This window comes from Jaculus jaculus, chromosome 5, assembly GCF_020740685.1.
Source record: "Jaculus jaculus isolate mJacJac1 chromosome 5, mJacJac1.mat.Y.cur, whole genome shotgun sequence".
Taxonomy (NCBI): domain Eukaryota; kingdom Metazoa; phylum Chordata; class Mammalia; order Rodentia; family Dipodidae; genus Jaculus; species Jaculus jaculus.
The window spans coordinates 105,584,044-105,595,711 of NC_059106.1; the positions used below are offsets into that span (position 1 = coordinate 105,584,044).

The 11,668-nt window shown below is 43.7% G+C and overlaps 1 pseudogene; it reads right to left on the reverse strand.

The window, feature by feature from the left end:
- Window positions 1–2,032: 2,032 nt before the first annotated feature.
- Window positions 2,033–2,445, reverse strand: LOC123460691 (annotated as a pseudogene).
- Window positions 2,446–11,668: the final 9,223 nt, after the last annotated feature.

Sequence of the window (11,668 nt, forward strand, 5' to 3'; positions counted from 1 at the left end):
GGTCCTTGAGGAGACCCTCACATTAGCCTTCTGCCTCTTTGCTTTGGTCTTTTCATCCCCTCAGCTCTTTAGCCTCCTTTTAGTGCTCTCTGGGTGTGGGTCCTTTACACTGTTTAATTTTTTTTTTTTTTTTTTTTACTTTTTATAGGTTTTCTTATCTCTTTCTGTGTCTCTTGCAAGATCTCTTTGTCTGTTTCCCTGTCTGCCTGTCTGTCTCTATGACTGTATTCCTCAGTTGTTGCTCTCCACCTTCTTCTTTGAGACAGGCTGTCTCCCTCCCTTATCTCACTGTCTTATCTGTTTCTAGTTCACTCACTCACTCTGTCTCTGGATCTTGTGCCTTTTGGTTTCTCAGTGTGTCTCCCTATTTAATTGTGTCACTGTTTTTTCCCCCATGTTCCTCTCATATATCCCTGATGACTCTGTCTCTGTCTGCTAATATTTATGAGTTTCCAATCAATCCTTGGTCTCCCTTTGTGGGGGCAGAGTTCTACCCTTCATAGGGTGCCTCCTCTCTCATTAGGTTCTGCTTCCTATGACATCTCAGTTCCATCTGAGGTGGAGAACTTGTAGCCCATAGCATGTTTTTTCTCTGTAGCTTAGCCTCTTCACACAGTTCACTTTTTCCACATAGCTCACCTTCTACCCATAGATAAACCTCTTCACACAGCTCATCTACTCCTCCAGACCACTTTGTCCCTGATTCCCATCCTTTCCTCCAGTTCACTTTCTCCATACAGTCCACTCCATCTCCTTCCTGAAGCCCAACTTCTCCCCATAGTCCATCTTCTGATTACAGTCCACTTTCTCATCTAGCCACCCTCTCCACAGCCTATCTTCTCCCTACATACTACTTTCCCCTCACCTCTCCTTCTGCTCTCTGAGACACATTAAGCCTTCTTCTTTGCATGTCCATAGGCTGTATTTGGCCTTATGTTCACCAGAAGCAGCCTTATTAGCACCAAGCAACTGAGTAAACATGGGCTCCATGCAACTCTGAAAAGCACCAATGGTATTTGGTCCTTAGAGGCCATATCATCCATTTGTGTGCATGAAGGGACATTGAAGACCTCTGAAGACAGTTGTGTCAGGGTTCAGGGAAGTTATTCTTGAGGTCTTCTGGAGGGACTTTAGTGCAACACAGCCTTGTTTTGTTTTGGGACCCATTGATTAGGTGAGTCCAGATGCTGGCCAGATTTCTGAGGTTTTGCCCTTGGGGCTGATTTTCATGAGAATTCAGTTGCAAAATGCTTGGGATGAGAAGTGTTTCAGATTTCATTTTTCAGAGTTGAAAATATTTGCATGCATATGTTGAGCTATCTATCTTGGGGATGGGACCTGAGTTTAAATACAAGATCCTTATTTCACATTATATGTATATCACAAAGGTCATTTTACACAGATTTCTAAATGATTTTGTGTACAACACTATGTTACATGGTGTGGACTTTTCCATGTGTTGTCATGTTGCCGTGGCAAAAGGTTTCAGTTTTAATAGGCTAGAGAAATGCCTCAGTTGGTAAAGTATTGCTGTATAAGCATGACTGAGTTCAGATCCCCAGAACCCATGATAATAAAAGTTAGGTATGATCCATGCACTCTTAATCCTAGCACTGGTGAGGTGGGGATAGGCAGATGTAGCTTGCTGGCTAGCCAGCCTAGCTGAACCAGGGAGTCCCAAATTCAGTGAGACCCTGTCTCAGAATGAAAATAGGGATGGCATTACTGAAGATGACACTTATGGTTGTCCTCTGGGCTCCATATATGCATGCACACACACACACACTTAAACAAACACAACATGTACATGCTAACACATACAAAGTTCAGATTCTGTGTTTCTTCTCTTATTTATTGCAAATTTTATTATTTTTATTTATTTTCAAGAGAGAATGGGCAAATGAACTCCAGATGCATGTGCTACTTTGTGTATCTGGCTTTACATGGGTACTGGGCGACCAAATCCAGGTTGTTAGGCTTCGCAAGCAAGCACCTTAACTGCTGAGTCGTCTCTCCAGCCCTATTTATTTATTTATGCTTTCATTATGCCCCTAGGGGGAAAACATCCCAGGATTTTCCCTCCTGTGTGTTTTCGTCTTGCTTCCTCATGGTCAATGATGCCAGCTGAGGTTGTCAGTACAATGAAACCAAACTGACTGGATGGAAGCAAATTATTCTGCCATTTTTCTAAGTCTTTGAGCTGTACATAAAATCTAGGGCTGATCTCTCCACACTTGTTGAACCTGTCTGTGAGGGTCACAACACTTTTCCCAGCTCTGTGATCATCAGTGATTTCAAACTCACCAATGTAACCATGTTTCATCATTACTGTTAGAAACCGGACGATGACTTTGGAGCATGGCCTAATACGAACTGGCATTGGCCTCTTCTTTCAGGATTGTTGATTCTCTTGAGAGCATCCTCCTGGACATTCATGCACACCATGATGTCAGCACAGAAAGATCCTTTTTAGTTCCTTTTAAATTAAGAACTTTAATATATGAACATATTAAAATTATTTATATTCCCATCAGGATATACACTTACGTTGTCTATTAACTGCGTTGGTGATAGTTTGCTTAGCTGTACAATAGCTTTTTAGTTTCATGATATCCCAATGGCTGATTGTCTAATTCCCTGGGGTCTTTTTCAGAGAGTCTATCTATGACTATATCTTGGTATGCTCTCCCTATTTTTTATTGTAGTAGTTTCTCTGTTTCACGCCTTATATTGAGTTCCTTGATTTGTTTGGAGTTGATTTTTGTGTAAGGTGAAAGAAGACAGTCTGGATTCATTCTTCCACATCCAGTCACTCCACCACCATTTATTGAAAATGCTGTCTTTTTTTTTTTTTTTTCTAGTGTGCATTTTTGGCCTCTTTGTCAAAGATCAGGCAGCTGTAGTTACTAGAACTTATACCTGGGTTTTCTATTCTATTTCACTAATGTATGTGTCTGTTTTGTGCCAATACCATGTAATTATTATTACTATGCACTTTGTAGTATGTCTTGAGATCGGGTATGGTGATGCCACCAGCAGTATTCTTCTTTAAAAATTTTTATTTTTTTTTTATTTTAAAGAGAGAGAGAGAGGAGAAAGGGGGGGGGTAGTATACAGGTGTACCAGGATATCTTGCTACAGCAAACGAATTCCAGATACATGCACCACTTTGTGCATCTGGCTTTACATGGCTACTAGGGAATTGAACCCTGGCCTGGCAGGCTTTGCAAGCAAACCTCTCTTACTGCTAAGTTATCGCTTCAGCTCTAGTAGTAATATTTCTGCTGAGGACATTTTTGGCTATTTGAAGCCTTTAGTGCTTTCGTATGAAATTTAAGATTATTTTTTTCCTATTTCCATGAAGAATGGTACTAGAATTTGATTGGAATTGTAATGAATCTGTATATTGTTTTTCATAGGATGGCCATGTTCACAATATTGATTCTTTCAATCCGTGAACATGGGCAGTCTTTGTATCTTCTCATGTGTTCGTCCAGTTCTTTCTTCAGTGGTTTTTAAAAATTATATTTTCTTTTCATATGTTTATCTATTTGACAGAGAATCGAACCTGGGTCCTTTAGCTTTGGAGGCAAACACCTTAACTGCTAAGCCATCCTTCCAGAGCTTTTCAGTGTTTTAATGGTAGAGGTTTTTCACTTCCTTGGTTAGGGATATTCCAAAATATTTATTTTTGTGGCTATTATAAATGGTACTGCTTCCCTGATATGTTTGTCATTGGCATATATGAACACTACTGATTTTTGTGTGGCTGGAACAGAATGAGCAAGGAGATTATGTTTTCTTAAGCCTTTTTTTTCTGATGACAGATTTAAAAAATATTTTATTTATTTACTTATGAGAAAGAGGCAGGGGCAGAGAGAGAAGGGGCATGCCAGGGCCTATATCCCTGCAAACGAACTCGAGACACATGTGCCACCTTGTGCATCTGGTTTACATGGGTACTGGGGAATTGAGCCTGAGCTTTGCAGGCAAGTGCTTAACTGCTAAGTCATCTCTCCAGCCTTCCAGATTATGTGTATTAAATGCAAGGGCATATATGTGTGTGCATGTGTGCATGAGTATATGTGTGTATGTGTGTTCATGTGTGTTTAGGTGTGTATGTGCCTATGACTATGGAGGTCAGAGGACTTGTGTGCAACCACCGCAGCTGATATTTACCTGGATCAAACTCAGGTCCTTATACTTATAAGGTAAAAAATTTACTGACTGAGTCATCACCCCAGCTCTTATAACCACCACTTCTGATCACATGGTCCTAAGATCCAGGTCTCCCTGGAGCATATGTTTTTATAACTCAATCTGATGTATAGGCCCATTTTCTAAAACAAGTCCTCTCCTTTTCACATTACTGGTGCTTGAGGGAATAACACTTTTTTCTGGAGCTGTGTTGCATGTTATAGTATTGTTAGTGATGGCCCTGACCTCTGCTTATTTACCCCCTTTTCTTTTTATAATTTTTTTTTTAAATTTTTTTAAGCAACTTCCATGATTATAAAAAATACCCCATGGTGATACCCTTCCTCCCTCCACTTACCCCTTTGAAACTCCACTCTCCATCATATCCCTTCCCCATCTCAATCAGTCTCTCATTTACTTTTGATGTCTTGATCTTTTCCTCCTCTTATGATGGTCTTATGCAGGTAGTATCAGGCACTGTGAGGCCATGGACATCCAGTCTATTTTGTGTCTGGAGGGAGCACGTTGTATGGAGTCCTGCCCTTCCTTTGGCTCTTATATTCTTTCCGCCACCTCTTCCGCATTAGACCCTGAGCCTTGGAAGGTGTGATACAGATATTGCAGTACTGAGCACTGCGGGCATTTCTTTCCATCACCATGATACCTTCTGAGTCATCCCAAGGTCACTGCTATCTGAAAAGAGAAGATTCTCAAACAAAAGTGAGAGTAGCATTAACATAAGGGTGTGAACATTAACAGAAGGGCTTGCTGGGTCCCTTTCTTTCTTTCTTTCTTTCTTTCTTTCTTTCTTTCTTTCTTTCTTTCTTTCTTTCTTTCTTTGTTTCTCTCTCTCTCTCTCTCTCTCTCTCTCTCTCTCTCTCTCTTTCTTTCTTCCTTTCTTTCTTTTTTCTGTTTGAGGTAAAGTCTCCATTCTAGCTTGGGCTGACTCTGCTCCCAGGCTGCTTCATACTCTCAGGGATCCTCCAGCCTCAGCCTCCTGAATGCTGGGATTAAGCCTGTATTTTGAGCTTACTCACCCTATCATACTCTCTTATCTGTTTCTCACTCCCACTAATACTTTCTTTCCCAACTAACCCCTTTTTTACTTTACTGTTTTGACAACTAATCTCCTTTCAACTCCCCCCTGCCCCCCCCTTTTTTTTTCTGTGTTTGTGTGTTCCAATGGGTTAAATTAGGGTTTCTTTCATGAACATATGTGGGGTGTTAGTTACTGGAGAATGTGCAACATAGCAGTGGCTGCCTGATTGAAGAAAATATCTTCCCCTCCTGCAGCAACCTCTAACTGACAATAACTACTCAGGGAGGAGTGAGGTCTTGTGAGCCCCTCTCCTATCCATGATGGAGTGTTGATGACATCAGCCTTGTTCAGGAGCCACAGCCTCTTCTCTTGTGAAGTTACCCGAGCCTTCGCAGGGTTGATTTAAATGTCTGTTTACACATAGTAGTCACTTATTTTCCACACTTTCTCTAGCTATGCATCTCCAAATTAGCTTCTTCCCACTGCAAAAAGAAACATCTGTGATCAAAGTTGAGCACAGCACTAATCTATGGGTACAAAAATAAACATTTAGAAGGTAGTTTGACAACCTGTCCACTTAGTAGAGTAACAATAGTAGATTCCCTTGTAGGGCCTATGACATCTGTAGCCACCGGCATCTGACTGGCTTTACAGTAGGTCTCTACTTAGGATGTGTTTATTTCATCTCGAAAGTTGTAATAATCAGACATCTCTAGTCATTGTCAAATGTTCTATGTCCTAATCCTGGAGGGTGAATGGCAGGCTGCCTAGAACAGGAGATGGATGAGTCCGGAGCTCTGGTGTGACCTCAGATGAACAAATCTCAGGATCTTCACCTGTAGACTGGAAGTCTGGGGCAGGGGGACATGAAGATGAGTGTGTTTATTGAACGAGTATTTATCAAGCATCTACTACATGCCATAGTGTTGCTTTGCTGACATGTCAAGGACAAGACATGCAGGAATTAGTCAAATAACAACACAGATGAATGTAGCATCACAGATGTATTTGGGAGGTCTCTGAGAAGTTGTCATCAGAAGATGGGAATAAGGAGACTAGGGGATGGTGGGAAGAGCATTTCAGATGTGAAGCTGCACATGCAAAGACCCTGTGGTGAGTTGGAATGTTGGGAGTCCAGCATGAGTGAGGCATGGTCAGCAGGAGCTCCATCTGATCGATGTGGCCCCTGTGGGTGGGGTGAGTCCGTACAGTCTTGAGGGTTTAAAGCAGGAAAGTGCCATAATCTGATCCCTTGGTAAAAAGACCCTCCCAGCAGATAGAGGCCTACAAAATACTGAGTATAGGTGGTGTTAGCCACCCAGAAGAGCTAGGGTGATGCCGATAGTCATCTGGGGAATGTGAAGGGACAAAGAGATCTAGTTTTTACTCTCTGATGTACAGCTCAGGTCACAGCTGGGCTTATCTCTGGAACTGGAAAAGTGAGATATTCTTTTTTCTGTATTGTTTGACAATTTGATACATGTAGACAACGCATTTGGATCACATTACCCTCCACTGCCCTTTCTTACCCCTTCCACTCCCGCTAAATCCATGTTTCTTCCAAACTAATCAATTCCTACTTTCATGTCTTTCTGTGTGTGGGTGACCCACTAAGGTTAATTAGGGTTGCTAGCAGAATATGGGTGGGGAATTATTTAATCAGTGGCCACACCCTGAAGAACATGACTCCTCCTCCATCAAGTGTTAACAGCGAATAGATCCTCAGGGACTGACAGTCTCATTAGCTCTCCCCATCTATGATAGACTGTTGATTGGCCTAATATTGTGCAGGTCTTGAGCAGATAACCACAGCTACTGTGAGTTCATAAGTGCAATGGCCACACCATGTCCTGAATACAGTGTTCCATGGCAGGCTTTCCTTCCCCAGCCCTTACATTCTCCCCCACCCCACATGATGTTCCTTGAGCCTTGGAGGGGTTGTTACAGATGTTGCAGCTTGGGGCTAGGCACCCCACAGTCACCAGTGAAAAATTCTTGTTCTGAGCATCATCTTGACGATGGGGAAGGTACGGTGCCCTTGGGGAGCAAGACCTTACTCAAGGCATTCCCTTGCTTCCAGGGTCCATTTTACAAAATGGAGACTGAAGCTCCAAGACTTTATGAACACTGAGTCCTAAGCCACAATGCAGCTACCCATTCTATCCCATTGGAGGACCCAGAGAAGCTGTGTTCTAGTCTCCAAAGGGCTTTGGGGTCTGCTTCTATGCCTGACCTAGCTGCTTTGTGTGCACAGAGAAACCATCCCTTGCCCCAAGGGTCTGGAGGGGCTTTAAAAAAAATAGTTTTTGATAATTTTCTTTCTCCCTTTTAGGGTCTGGAGTGCTAATGGCAGAGACCAAAATTATGCAAATATGTCAGTAATTAAAAAATCAGGAAGTTCATGCTCTCACAAATGACAGTCCCAACCCCTTTTTGTGGCCAAGTAATATTTCATTATGTTCACTCATCATTTTTCTTTTTTCTTTTGGTTTTGAGGCAGGGTTTCACTGTAGCTCAGTCTAACCTGGAACTCACTGTAGCTCAGGCTGGCCTCAAAATGACAGAAATCCTGCTTCAGCCTCCTAAGTGTTAGAACTAAAGGTATTCACCAGCATGCCCAGCTTCCTTCCTTATTTTCTCCTTCCCTCCCTCTTTCTCTTTCTTTCCCTCTGCCTCCCCCATCCCTTCTCTGTCTTGCTTTTAAACTATAGAACCTTTTCTTTGAGGTAGGGTCTCACTCTAGTCTTCATTCTCATTCTCATTCTCATTCCCTCCCTCCCTCCCCCTTCTCTCAAACAAATAAATAAATGAATAAATGATTTTTTTTTTTTTTTAGGAAAGCCTGAGGAGGTCATGAACTCTACAGGAGTAACAACTGCTGTTGTCTGGCTGTTGCAGTCCGGTTCACATTGCTGGTAGAAATCACCCAACAAGAGTAGCTTCTGGGAAAAAGAGATTTATTTTGGCTTACAGGCTCGAGGGGAAGCTCCACAATGGCAGGGGAAAACGATGGCATGAGCAGAGGGTGGACATCACCCCCTGGCCAACATAAGGTGGACAACAGCAACAGGAGGGTGTGCCAAACACTGGCACAGGGAAACTGGCTATAAAGCCCATAAGCCCGCCCCCCAACAATACACTTCCTCCAGGAGGCATTAATTCCCAAATATCCATCAGCTGGGAACCTAGCATTCAGAACACCTAAGTTTATGGGAGACACCTGAATCAAACCACCACATTCCGCCCCTGGCCACCATAAACTGATATCCATACATGATGTAAAATACAATGCATTCAGTCTGACTTTAAAAGTCCCCATAGTTTTTTATCAATTCCAATGATGTTCATACATCCCCATAGTTCAAGATCTTTTAACTGAGCCATAATACCAAAATATAACCTCAAAAAACCCATAATGGCACAGAATAAATATTCACACTGCAAAAGATGGCATTGGGCATAACAAAGAAACATTCAACCAATACAAGATTTAAAACAACCAGGGAAAACATCAAACTCTGTAGCTTCAAGTCCAGCAACTCTAGCCAGTGACAAATCTTCAAGTCCGATAATTCTAACGAGGAACAAGTCTCTGGCATTCCAATTCTGCCCCTCCAGCTAGGCTACTCACAGTCCTGGGAAACTTCATCGGGGCCGGCAGCTCCTTGGCAGCCATCTCATGGTCCCGGCATCTTCACTGGGTCTCCACTGCAAGCCACGGTTCATCCTCATGGCCCCATGGGGTCTCTATGCAGGCAACCAGAAAACCTGCTTCACACTGCCCATGGCCATTTCCAAAACACAAGACCGTGTTGCAAACTCAATGACCCTCTTTCCAGCATTTCTTATACTCCACAATACCAGGTAGGGTGCCAATTTGTTAATCCAGGGGGAATTAAGCAGACTTTGAAGAACAGGACACTCCTTGAGCACTCGGGCCCCTTCAAAAGAGTCGACATTCTTTCTGTTGCCCCAGCGCAGGTCAGCTAGCCCAGTCTCAAAGGTTGTAATCTCTCAGTTGCAGCTGAATGGGCAACAGTTCACCCAAAGATTTTTCTTTCTGTGCCATATCCCTCTGCACACACCAGTTCATTTCTACGCAAAGCAACCTCTGCACAACTTCTCAGGCCATGGGCATAAGAGCAAGCTTCTCACACAAACTGCTAGCCCAGTCCAAGCAAAGCTCTTTCTCGCCCTCATAAGCCAAACCTCACAGTCCATAGTGTTTACCGCATTCAGGTCTTGCAGCTCAGACCAGAATAGTCCACCAAGCTGTACTTACAGCACTGCAAGGCATCTCTTAGGCCAAGGTTTCAAATCCTCCCACATTCCTCTTGAAAATCAGCTCCAAAAGGCCAAAGCCACACAGTCAGGTGTCTAGCAGCAACCCCACTTCTGGTACCACTTTACTGTTGCAGTCTGGTTCGCATTGCTGGTAGAAATCACCCAACAAGAGTAGCTTCTGGGAAAAAGAGATTTATTTTGGCTTACTCGTACCTTCAGGGCCTGCTCGAGCCCGATCATGTATATACCACTTCCACTTGATGATGGACTGCTGCTGTGCACGTCCAACTTTATGGCCTGGTGGGTCAGACAACACCCAGCTCATCATGGGCAGCTCAGGTCGCATAGTAACTTGATGGCCCATTGTCAAACGTTCAGTTTCCACTAAGGCCCAATAGCAGGCCAAGAGCTGTCTCTCAAAGGGAGAATAATTGTCTGCAGATGATGGCCGTGCCTTGCTCCAAAATCCCAAGGGCCTCCGCTGTGATTCACCTATGGGGGCCTGCCAAAGGCTCCAAACAGCGTCCCTGTGTGCCACTGAAACCTCAAGTACCATCGGATCTGCTGGATCACACGGCCCAAGGGGTAGAGCAGCCTGCACAGCAGTCTGCACCTGTTGAAGAGCCTTCTCTTGTTCTGGGCCCCAATGAAAACTAGCAGCTTTCCGAGTCACTTGGTATATGGGACGGAGTAAGACACCCAAGTGAGGAATGTGCTGTCTCCAAAATCCAAATAGGCCCACTAGACGTTGTGCTTCTTTCTTAGTGGTAGGAGGGGCCAAATGCAACAACTTGTCCTTCACCTTAGAAGGAATATCCCTGCATGCCCCACACCACTGAACTCCTAGAAATTTCACTGAGGTGGAAGGCCCTTGAATTTTGGATGGATTTATTTCCCATCCCCTGATGTGCATATGCTGTACCAGCGACTCCAGAGTGGTTGCCACCTCCTGCTCATTTGATCCAATTAGCATTATGTCATCAATATAATGGACCAACGTGACACCCTGTGTAAGGGACAGATGATCAAGGTCCCTGCGAACTAAGCTATGACACAGGGCTGGAGAGTTAATATAACCTTGAGGTAAAACAGTAAATGTTTACTGCTGACCTTGCCAGCTGAAGGCAAATTGCTTCTGGTGGTCCCTATGGACAGGTATGGAGAAGAAAGCATTTGCAAGATCAATAGCTGCATACCAGGTACCAGGAGACGTGTTAATCTGCTCAAGTAAAGAAACCACATCTGGTACAGCAGCTGCAATTGGAGTCACCACCTGATTAAGTTTCCGATAATCCACTGTCATTCTCCAGGATCCATCTGTCTTCTGAACAGGCCAAATAGGAGAGTTAAAGGGAGATGTGGTGGGAACCACCACCCCTGCATCCTTCAAGTCCTTTATAGTGGCATTAATTTCTGAAATCCCTCCAGTGATACGATATTGTTTTTGATTCACTATTTTCCCTGGTGGTGGGAGCCTCAATGGCTTCCATTTGGCCTTTCCAACCATAATAGCCCTTACTCCACAAGTCAGGGAACCAATGTGGGGGTTCTGCCAACTGCTAAGTATATCTATCCCAATTATGCATTAGGACTGGGGAAATACCACAGGATGTGTTCGGGGACCCAGTGGACCCACTGTCAGTCTAACATTCGCCAAAACAGATTGATCACCTGACCTCCGTAAGCACCTACTTTAACTGAAAGGCCATGGTGCTTTTTGGGGTCTCCTGGAATCAATGTCAATTCAGAGCCAGTGTCCAGTAGGCCCCGAAAGGTCTGATTATTTCCTTTCCCCCAGTGTACAGTTACCCTAGCAAAAGGCCGCAGATCCCTCCGAGGAAGGATAGGTGTAAGTTTAATATTGAAATTTTGGCAGTTGTAGGGGGTTCTTCCCCGAGGGAACCCGGCCAACCCTTCAATCAAGGGGCTCAGGATCTGTAAACTGGCTCAAGTCTGGAAACTGATTAAGAGGCCTTGATTCTCTGTTGCTATAATTCAAAGTGGCTTTATGTCCCCTTGCTGTGGAACTTTTCTGCTTATACAGATCAAGAAGAAACTCAGTAGGCTTCTTATCTGTTAGACTTCTGGGAACACCATGATTAATCAGCCAACGCCAAAGGTCCATACGAGTCATACCTTTATGTGGAT